The sequence below is a fragment of the Silene latifolia genome, chromosome X (genome assembly GCF_048544455.1).
Source record: "Silene latifolia isolate original U9 population chromosome X, ASM4854445v1, whole genome shotgun sequence".
In the NCBI taxonomy this organism is placed as follows: domain Eukaryota; kingdom Viridiplantae; phylum Streptophyta; class Magnoliopsida; order Caryophyllales; family Caryophyllaceae; genus Silene; species Silene latifolia.
Genome location: NC_133537.1, coordinates 308,649,513 through 308,661,622, shown reverse-complemented (window position 1 = coordinate 308,661,622; position 12,110 = coordinate 308,649,513).

Genomic DNA, 12,110 nt, shown 5'->3' with positions numbered 1-12,110 from the left:
ATTTGCCAAGGAATTTAGGAAAGATCCAACACGGAAAATCACAGAAACCTTGCTGAGGAAGAGGCGCAGCAGGAGCTGCGTCCCTTTGAAGAGGCGCAGCAGGTGCCAGTGGCGGATCCAGGATTTGAGTATGGGGGGGCACACTAAAAAAAAAATTGCGGACAACATTAATACATTAAAATTCAAATATCGTCAAATCGTCAATACATAGTAAATTACAAAGGAAAAATCTAAGAAAAATCTAAAGCCATCCGACGAGGATTCATATCTTGAAAACGCCTATGGAATCGGATCAGTTGACATTTCTAACGAATAACATAAAATAAAATTGAACTGACTCAAACAAGGTCTAGAGCAAAAAGAAGCAAAGTTCTTAATGTTTGAGCTCTTCCAGAGCATGAAGTTAATGCGATCTTTCATGAATGTTACATCAAAAGAAAATAAAGGTTAAGGGGGACGCTAAAAGAGCTTACAGAGGAAGTGTTAGCCGGCTTTCCAGCAATTAAGCTCTAATCAATCCATGTACTCGTAACAAGTGCCTTTCCATCCCGTCTAGTAGCAACACAAATAGGATCATCCTAGACGCATTAGAGACCAAAAATAAGTGATCATTTGAAACTACTCAAAAGTCCTCCACAAAAATGATAAATTCCGAAAGAAAGGTGTCAATCAAGCCTGGACTTGATTATGAGAAATGGAATGTAAATTCACATACAATGACTATCAATCTACCTAAGTTCATCCCTGAGCTTTTTATCTACAGAAAGGTGTCAAACAAGTTTTGCCTAATGTGAGACGGTCTCTCAAAAACTTCATCTGTCAACTAATACCAAAAGAGAAACTAAAATTGAACAACATTACACATCACATTACATCGCCATTATCATCATTATCGCCGGTAAATCATAAACCACGGTAATTCTTATATGAAACGGTCTCATGACATGACATCGTCATTATCATCATCGTCATCATAATTATCGATAAATCATCGACTAAAGCTGTTGATTAGAATGATGGATTATCGGATTACCCTCATGCTCACTTTGATTGCCCTCTTGAATTGATGGATTATCGGATTCCCCCTCACTAATTTGCTCATCATTAATTTGCTCATCATTAATTTGCTCTTCTTAATTAGGGTGATTTTGAGGTTGTAATGACAACGGAGAAGAGGACGATGTGGTTTTTTGTGACTTTCGAGACCACAAGTATTGTAAGCTATTCATTTTCATCATCAACGATTCAATCTACAAACAAACAACAAATTCTAAGCTACACTAACACAAGCCAACAATTACAGAAATTAATTGAAAAGAACAAATTTGGGATCTAGGTTTTGGGGAACAAAATAATCAAACTAATAACTAATAAGAACAAATTAATTGAATTTGGGGAAGAAATGAATCGAATTAATCTAAACTAATAACTACTAACTTACTAAGAACAAACTAATCTAATTAATCAACAATCAACAACAAATTAATCGAATTAATAAGATTATAAGAAGACATACCGAGAAAACCGAGTACGTCAGTGACGCCAGACGGTGACGGACTGACTGCCGGAGTAAAGATGAGCGAGGGATGAGCCAGACGGACTGACGGGCTGTCTTTATCGTCTTTTACAGTTCTACCTTTGTGTTTGCGTCATTGTGTGGTTTATGTTTATCGTTGTTTCTGACTTTCTCTGCGTGGTTTATGTTTATCGTCCTTTTTTTTTATTTTTTTTTCGCACGTGAGGGCACATGCCCTCACTTCCCCCTCTCCCCCCAAATCCGCCCCTGGCAGGTGCTGCGCCTGTTCCCAGGCGTGTCTTTTCTGGCAGATTTTAGGAAACAGAGTTTTAGTATAAATAGAGACGTTGATAGAGGTTTTAATCACACAATTCTTCCGTCTCTTCTTCGTTTTATTACATAAAACTCTCAATATAATCACTCATCATGAATACTTTGGAGATTCGCCTAAAAGAGTGGACCAATGAGTTTTCCAACTTGGAGAAGCACGACATGGGTGCTTGTAATCTTGGATCATTGTTGAGTTTGAAGCTTATCAAGGTTGTCAAACCATTCTTAGATGCTTGTCTTGATTACTGGGACCCGAACTATCATGTTTTTGCGTTCCCCGGAGGCTACATTTGTCCATTTCCTGAGGAAATTGCTGCGATCGGTGGGTGGGACCCAGAACACTTGCCTGCCATTCCTTCTACTTCACAAGGGTATAAGAGCAAATTTAGAGACTTGCTTGGATTGACAAGGCTCGAGGTGGACCGTCTAGTGAACTCGAAAGGAGTGCGGATGTTGGACTTCATTGACCGATTCATTAATAGGGCCGACCCCACCGTTTCTTATGTTGCCAGGCGAAGGGCATTCGGGTTTTGCTTGTTGCATATATATGTCCTTCAAGGGCATGTTGATGAAGACTTGAGAGGTGATCCCCGTCTCTTAGGCCTAGTTGAGCAAATGGAGTTGCGCAGGAGCCCAGCTTGTTTATGCTTAGGAGAGATCCTTTTGGGCTTGGATAATAGGAAAGCCAATCGCGACCTACCGTATTTGGGAAGTCCCGTTATCTTGCAGGTAAAAGCACATTTTTCTTCTTTTTGTCTTCTTTTTTTTTTTCGTTTTTTTTTCTCTTTTTTTTCTTTTTTTTTTGTTTTTTGTTTTTCGTTTTGTTTTGTTTTTTTTTTTTTTTTTTGTGTGTGTTTAATACCTGCTTTTGGTAGGTCTGGCTTATGGAGCGCCTTCGATTGATCGAGCCCCCATTTCATGTTCCTTCTTATCATGCTCGTTCGATTGCAATGAGGACCAGGCTTTACTTGGTGGACTTCACTCGAGTCTGCAATTATTGGGAGAACAAACTGAAGAGTGATGATGGCCCCTTGATTAGGTGGATTGTACCATGGTGGCATCTCAAATCTGTCACTGGAGTATCTTCCTTGGATCCTACCCGATCTGTGCGCATTCCTGGCTTGGAATTCATGGTATGCATCTTCCCGGAGAGGCTGATAAGACAGGTTGGACTAAAGCAGACAATCCCGAAGCTTGACACCGTCCCGCAGACTGCCGTGGCGCTTACTACTGAGAGTCGAAGGGAGTGGGCCATTAAATGGGCTCAAAGAAATGTATGGTTCTTGAACTCTTCTGTTAGTGCCTTATGGGTGTCGGATTCCTATCTGCGATGGAGGAAAGCTACTACTCCAGAAGAGCGCGAGAGATTGAGGAAGCGCGAGCCTGTTGACTACAAGGTGCGCGAGGTGGAAAAGGAGAAAGAGAAGCATCTGACTGAGGGAGAGAAGGAAGCCGGGTTTCGAGTTGTTCATCCTTCGAAGAAACCGAAGACCTCTCCTATCGTGGACAAAGTGATTGACAAGAATGGAAAGGCTAGGCTTCGAGAAAGACCGTTGGTGATTAGGTTTGAAGTGGCGCAAGAGCGTCCGGCTCGAGGTCGTGACAAGAAGTATGACAAGAATGACAAGGGCAAAGGGAAGATGGAGGAATAGCCCGAGTCTTTATTATTATTTATCATTATTATTATTGTAATAAAAAGGTGGGGTTTTTAGAATCCTAGCCTTATTTTTTTTTTTATGATTTTATTATGTGACGTATTATTATTAAAAAAGGAATGAAATAAAAAAGGTTAATTGGTTATGAAACCGTTGTGATTTTTCTATTCATTATTCTTGTCGAATTCCAAATGCAATGCAAATGTCCTTCTGTTTACATTTTGAAAATAATGGGTTGTATCCCGTGAAGGATTGCCTACGTATTCATTAAAAAAAGAAATCAAACCCTTGCGTGTAGTTCGAGTAAATGTAAAAGAATAATTGTTCTAAGCAAGAGCTTGTAATGAACTTTAGAAAATAAGCATGAGCTTTTTGCTTACTCTGAAAGTGCAAATTTAGTTTATTTGATGATATGAGGATGACAAATTTGTCAAAATGCAAGACTAGAGTGACATTAGCTTATTTCAGCTTGGCCAGGGGCCGTTTATTTAGTGCCACAAGAGCGACACGTGAGGTTACACGAGGCGCGTTTTTGTTCCTATTCTAGGCATAATACCGCTTTAGTTGGTCGAGGTTTGTTGGGTTGGAAAATTCATTCCCATCTAGGTCTGTGATTCTAACCGTACCCCCTGGAAGTATGGACTTGACTAGAAACGGCCCGGCCTAATTGGGTTTGAATTTTCCCCGTGGATCGACAGGTAAAAGAGCTCTAACCGATTTGAGTACTAAGTGTCCTTCCTTGATGTTCCTTGGCTTAACCCTCTTGTTGAAAGCTCGTTTGATACATGCTTGATATGTTTGGACATTGTGCAAGGCGCGTAGCCTACGTTCATCCAGGAGGATGAGTTCTTCATACCTATCCCTCTTCCAATCGGCTTCCGGGATTTGACTTTCGAGTAAGATACGCAATGATGGTATTTCTAACTCGACTGGTTGTACAACTTCTATGCCATAGGTCAAATAGAAAGGTGTGGCCCCAGTGGGCGTCCTAACAGATGTGCGATATCCCATAAAGCAAAGGGTATCTTGCTTGGCCAATCTCGATAGTTGTCGATCATTTTCTTGAGAATTGTGACAACGTTCTTGTTTGCTGCCTCTACCGCGCCATTAGTCTGTGGTCTATATGGCGACGAGTGGTGATGCCTAATTTTGTACTTGGCTAGCAATTGCTCAGTCTCGGCTTGGAAATGTGATCCATTATCACTAATGATCTCATGTGGGCAACCGTATCGATAGATGATGTTTTTTTGTATGAACTTTGCCACGTTTTTAGCCGTGAGACTAGTGTAGGAAGCCGCTTCTACCCATTTTGTGAAATAGTCGATTGCTACTAGGATGAAACAATGACCTCCTGTTCCGGCTGGGGTTATCTTCCCGATTATATCAATTCCGCAGGCAGAAAATGGCCAAGGAGATGTCATCGTATAGAGCAATAAAGGAGGGACATGCTGTACATTCCCGAAGATTTGGCAATTGTGACAATGCCTTACATATTTGATGCAATCGGATTCCATTGTGGTCCAATAATACCCCAAACGTGTGATTTTCTTTGCCATCATGGGCCCACTCATGTGAGGACCGCATTCTCCATCGTGAACTTCTTCCATCACTTTCTGTGCCTGTGAATGATCAAGGCAACGTAGGATTACACCAAGAGGTGTTCTTTTGTATAACTCTCCTTGCATGAGAACGTATTGGGAAGCTAGTAGGTGTATAGCACGTTGTCCCCTTTTGTCCATATCGGGTGGGTAGGTACCGTTGAGCTTGAAATCTAGGATTGCTTGGAACCAGGGTTCCTGTGTGATTTCCTCTTCATCGGTGATTTGGTGAACATAAGCTGGCTCTGACCGTCGTTCGATGCATAAAGGCATTTCCACCATGTCATCAGGCATATTAATCAAAGATGCGAGTTTTGCAAGAGCATCCGCAAATTGATTTTCTTCTCGAGGTAGGTGTAGATAGGTCACGTGATCAAAGAATTGGGCTACTTAGTCTATTCTGGCTTGATAGGGTGCTAAGCTTTCGCTTCAGATTTTCCAAGATCCCGTAACTTGATTGATGATCAGGGATGAATCCCCATGTACTCGGAGGTTTTTAATGCCTAAGCTCACTGCCGCTTGTAGTCCAATGAGATAAGCTTCGTATTCTGCAGCATTGTTTGTCACCTCGAAGTCGAGCTTGACAGAAATTGGTGTATGCTCACCTTCAGGAGAAATGAGCAACACTCCTATTCCAAATCCTCTTAAGTTTGATGCTCCATCAAAATAAAGGTCCCAGGACTCTACATCGGTTTGGAGTATATCCTCGTCTGGAAATGACCAAGTATCTATTGTTTGTGCATCATTGATGGGATTTTCTGCGAAGAATTCGGCAACGGCGCGCCCTTTTATAACTTTCAGAGGCACGTACTTGAGATCGAACTCTGAGAGCATCAAAGTCCATCTTGCCAGGCGTCCGTTGAGGACGGGTTTTTCGAAGAGGTATTTGACTTGATCCATTTTGGAGTATATTTTGACGGAGTAGCTAAGCATGTAATGTCGTAGCTTCTTTGTTGTCCACACAAGAGCGAGGCATGTCTTTTCGAGTTGTGAGTATTTGCACTCGTACTCCAAGAACTTCTTACTAAGGTAGTAGATAGCTCTTTCTTCTTTTCCTACGGTTTGAGCTAGCATGGCACCCATGGCTGTTTCGGTTACTGTGAGATATAGACCAAGAGGTTGATCTCGTTGAGGTGGTATGGGCACTGGTGGTTTAGCTAAAATATCCTTGATTCGATCAAATGCCTTCTGACAGTCATCATCCCACATGGTGTGATCCGTTTTCTTGAGCTTCTTGAAGATAGGTTCACAAATCATGGTAAGTTTCGATATGAATCGACTTATATACTGCACTTTTCCCAGGAATCCTCTAACTTTTTTTTCTGTTTGAGGTTGTGGCATTTCGATCAGAGCCTTGATTTTGGAAGGGTCTATTTCTATACCTCGTTGGCTGACGACGTATCCCAGGAGTTTGCTAGATGTTACTCCGAATGCGCACTTCTGAGGATTGAGCCTCATGTTGTATTTTCGTAGCCTTGAGAAGAATTTGCGAAGGTTCGCAATGTGCCCTTCTCTATCCTTGGACTTGACAATCATGCCATCTACGTATACCTCAATTTCTTTATGCATCATGTCGTGTAAGAGTGTAGTTGCGGTGCGTTGATATGTAGCTCCGGCGTTGATTAACCCAAACGGCATGACCGTATAGCAATAGGTTCCCCATTGAGTGACAAAGGCGGTCTTATGCATGTCTTCTTTGGCCATCTTAATTTGGTTATAACCCGCATACCCATCCATGAAGGATAGTAACGCGTGGTCTGCGGTATTGTCCACCAATATGTCGATATGTGGTAGAGGGAAGTCATCTTTAGGACTTGCCTTGTTTAAATCCCTAAAATCAACACAAACACGGATTCTCCCATCCTTTTTGGGTACAGGTACTATGTTAGGTACCCAGTCAGAGTACTCGGAAACTTTGATGAACCTGGCTTTGAATTGCTTATCGACCTCTTCCTTAATCTTGAGAGCCCATTCTGTTCTCATTCGTAAGCTTCTGTTTCACTGAGCTTGAAACCAGCTTAATTGGGATTCTATGTTCGGTGATATCTCTGTCGATCCCTGGCATGTCTTTGTAGGACCAAGCGAAGACGTCTTTGTACTCGTGTAGGAGGTCTATGAAATCGGCCCTTTCGGTAGAGCTCAATGTAGTCCCTATCCTAAGTTCTTGGGGTTCTAGTTTGGTTCCTACATTGATGGGTTCGGTATTCTCTATTACTGGTCCTCCTTCCCCTTCCTGTAGTATTTCTTTGGCTACGTAGGGAGGTATCTCGATTGAGTCAGGGTCTTGGTCATCCTCAGTATCATCGTAAACAGAATTGCACTCAAGATAACACAAAGAGTAAGCAGAACCTTATTTATTCATATTAAAGTTTGAGAAAAGTTGAAACAAAGAAGCCATCTGATCTGTGGTCAATGGCGGTAAAGGGACAGTTGTTGGGACATTTCCCGAACTACTGTTACTATTTGAGGCTAAGCTAGGAGAAACAAAGGGAATGGGGATGACGACATAAGGAGACTCCTTAGCGACTTCTCTAGACTCCGACTCTGACTCCGACTCTGACTCTGACTCGAATTCATCGTCTGCTGGTTCTCCTTTGAACATCTCTCCTTCTCCAGTGGTGAGCTTGAAGAGTCTTCCTTGATTGTTGGTCCACTTGATTGATTTTCTCCATCCTTTCTGCTGATTCGCGTTTGTTTCTGTGATTAACGCGGTAGGGTTGAAGTGATCGTCTTGAAGTATCATGGTAATGATCTCATCCTACGCGGCTCTAACAAATCGATCTTCTCCAAACAATAGACTAACAGCCTGTTCATCTAAGCAAGGTACTTGACGAGCTTTGACGGTAGAAACCGTTTCTGGAGGAATGAAGTAGCAATCGTGAAAGATCTCGATTCCGGCTAGCTTCCTTTCGAGAGAGTGACAAGGTTCGGGAAATCCGTGAAAGAGTTCTCGACTTCCTTCCTTAACGAAGTATTCATTTAGGGTAGGGAGATAGGGTCGCATTTGGACTCCTACGTACTTACGGGTTTGAACTTGAGCAAGCATCTCGAGAACTTCTTCTTTGGTGGGTTTGTACCCTAGTCCAAGTGGTATTCTTTTTGAGTTGCCTTCCTTGTAGGGTGCGAAGGTGTTTCTTCGGATAGGGTTCAAAGGCATTCCATGGAAGTATCCCTGGGATTTGAGTATGTGGTTGACCACCAAGTTGGAATAGGGATCGTAGTATAGGGGTGCCAATTCGCTTTCTATGACACTTATGCTTTGGAAGCCCCCATGCTCATATACTGGATCCGCAAGGACTTGATTGTTTGACTTCTTTTCGATTATTGCCTTGATGGGTGACGAAGTGATCGTCACCACTTTGCCATTTAGTGGGATCTTGATCTTTTGATGAAGGGTGGATGTTACCGCTTTGGAAGCGTGAATCCAAGGTCTTCCTAGAAGTATGTTGAAGGAAGCTTCAATGTCCACTATTTGGAAGTTAACCTTTCGCTCAATTGGCCCTGTGGCTATGGTTAGGTTTACGAGTCCTACTACCTTTCGTCGTGTACTATCATATGCGCGAACACCTTGATTGGTAGGGGTCCAATCCGACTCTTTCATGCATAATTTGTATCCCGTTTTGAGGGGTATGACGTTGACCGCGGAGCCATCATCTACCAAGGTCATTGACACATTCTTCTTTAGACAAATGACGGTGATGTAAAGAGCCAAGTTGTGACTAGTGCCAAAGGGTGGCAAATCTTCGTCTGAAAAAGTAATAGGATTACTTAGCTTCGGTGATTCTTGGAAGACCAAGTTGACTACATCTTCGGGTGTGGAGTTAGGTGCTATATTTAGTTTGGCCAAAGCTTGTAGTAAAGCTTGGCGATGTGGGAATGAGCTTGCTACTAGTTGCCAGACTGAAAGATCAGCCTTGGCCTTCTGTAATTGCTTGAACAAATGATCAGTGGAGTCATCTTCGTTATCATTTGGTGTGACAACGTTGGTTGGACCATTTTGAGTAGTACTTTGATATGGACGCCCCGAACGAGTTAGGTGGTCCACATCTTGGTCTTCACCATTTTGGACTATTTCCTTGACTAGGGAGTGTTCAATGAGATACTCGTCTTCATCATCATCGGCCCATACTCCATTGATTGTAGCTAGTTCCCTCATTCTCATGATTTCGTCTTCTAGTCGTGTGATTTGGTCGACTAGTTTATCAACCATGGCGACTATTTCTTGCATAGTGGCATTTTGAGAAAAGATTAATGGCGCATGTTCTTTGGGTGTCGTATTGGGGTTATGTAGAGTTGTCACCATGTTTTCCAATTCCCAAACTTGCCTATCCACACTCCTTGCCCATGTGATGAAGTCGGCAATGTTAGGGGAAATGGTAGAGTAGAACCCTTCATTCTCGATCGCGTAGATCTCATCTTCAATTGGAGAAATTGTGAACAATCTTAGGTAGATTCTTCACTTGTGATCACTAGAATCCCAAGAGGGTTCTGAGTGTTGTTGGGTTTGCCTCCCGGCGGTATTGGTAGTTGACCATCCTCTATCATGTCTTGAAGCACATTTTTCAATTTGTAGCATTTTTCTGTGTCATGCCCCTTACCCATATGGTATTCACAGTACGAGTTTTCGTCCCAGAATTTGGATTTCTTTTCGGGTTCGGGAGTAGGTCCTATGGGTTGGAGTTTACCTTGCTTCATTAACCTCTTTAGAGCGTTGGAGTAAGTGTCTCCAAGATTTGTGAATTTCCTTGGTGGGGTACTCTTCTTGGATGGCTCGAGAAGGTTAACTTCATCGGTCTTGCTAGTGGAGCCGTATGAACAACTTGTTGAGCCTTGATATCCTCGACCTACCATTTTGGACAAGATTCCTTTAAGGATGTCATCTTCAATTCTCGTCCCTAGTACGGTTAAATCCTTGAAATTTTTGATGTTTTGGTACCTCAAATGATTGGCATAGATGGGTTTGAGGTTGTCCACGAATTTCTCCACAAGGGTAGCCTCATTCGGGCGTTCAACTAGTTGGGTACTAGTCTTCCTCCACCTACTTAGGAAGTCGGTGAATCCTTCTTTGTCATTTTGGGTAAGAACCTCTAAAGTGCGCATGTTAACTTAGATCTCGGCATTATCCGCATATTGCTTAGAAAACTCGATTGCGGCATCTTCCCAAGTGGCGATCTTCTTGTGTTCTAAAGAGTAGAACCATTGCTTTGGGATGGTGTCAAGAGATGAAGGAAAGATCCTTAAGAACATCTCGGGTTTGATGCCTTTGATAGACATGTAATCCTTGAAGGCACGGATGTGGTTCAAAGGGTTTTCGTGCCTCTTGAATTTGGGGATATCCGTCATATTGAAGTTGGTTGGCAATTTGGAATTGACGGCCTCATACTTGCGATTATTCTCCCTATAAATGTCATCCCCTTTAAGGTACATCAATTGCCCCTCTAAGTATTGGAGTCGTTTTTCAGCTGCAGTCACACCCATGGGAGAGCTTTCTTCCCTGAAGTCATTCACGAAGTCATCAACGACTTCACTTTATCGAGGAGGAATCCTCGTTTCTACGGCGTAGATCCGGCCCTCGATGATGTCAAGGCGATCATACACTTGGTCTTGGGTAACTTGGATTTGAGCTAGGGCGGCTAGGATTCGATCATTACCATCTTGAAGTTGATTGAAGTTCACGTCACTTGTTTCAGGCATCTTAAAAACTGGATAAGAGATCGACGACGAATCAAAACACGATCGACCATCCTAACACACTTACAAAAAGAAGAAATGTTTTGACTTGTGAAGTGGGTGTGTGCCACTTGTGTTAGTGAGCTTTGAAGAAAAGACAAAGGTTTGAAAATGTGTATCCTAGTCAACTATAGTGTAGTTGTAGGAGTGGACTTGAAGTGAGGTTTTCAAATGGGCTTGGGCCCGAATTTTGACTCGACAAACGGACAGAGTATCGACTCGGTTTTGCGCTAATCAATGGCCTTTTTCGAAATTTTAATTTAAAAAGGGGTTTTGATTTTTTTTACAAAAATTGTCATGGTTTCGTTTAGAAATGGTGATCATGTAAGGTACAAACATTTATACAAGCATTATAACGGGATGCTGAGTGCATTTAAAAGGGTTTTGGTTTAAAGGGTGGGTTGCCATACCGAACAATCAAGCCCGAAGTCTGTGGAGAGGCTCGTACCGAACAAGAGTAAGGCCGATTCCTAGTCCATTTCCTCAAGTAGTGAAGGTCCTTGATACAAACAAGATTAAGCATCATGGTATGGATGACGTCAATCGCTATCCATCCTTAGGCCCAATTAAGAATTAGGACCGTTTAGACGGGACGATTGGTCAAATGGGTTGGGTTGGGCCTAGGAAGGCCGAATGAAACGATCTAGAAAGACCGAGTTATGAAAACCGACAATTGTCTTGCACAAAATATTCCCTAACCTTGTTCAAGTTTCACCCTTTTGGCTACACGTAAGTGTATTATCCCCAACAGAGTCCCCAAACTGTGGACAATGGGCCACGGGGGCGCTTGGGAACAAGCGTTTACATTTGTGGAGTCGCCACCAATTTTTATGGGAAATTGGAACCGTTCGAATACCTCGTGTCATGTCAAGACACAAATTAGTGACATGAACACTAAGAACTCGTTACCCTTAGCATTCTATGTCTAGAATGACTCTCGTGGATGCCAATGAACACGGATGTTCACAGAGATCTGGAGTAAGGGGTGAGGGTACGTATTAGGAAGCTCTTTTGATCGAACACCTAATCCCGCCCACCTCGATAGCGGCCTCTACTAATGATTAGGGAAATCGTCTATACTTGATATATCGTCGATTGTATGCATGCAATGCAACATCCAAGTTTTAATCCTAGCATGTGAAGATTAGACTAAGTCGGTGAACAATTAATTAGCAAACAATTTAGTCAAAGTAGAAATTTATGTTCAATTACATGTGAAGGCATACAAAACACAATGATAAATACAATAAAGAAAATTACAATAATGAAAATTACAATAAT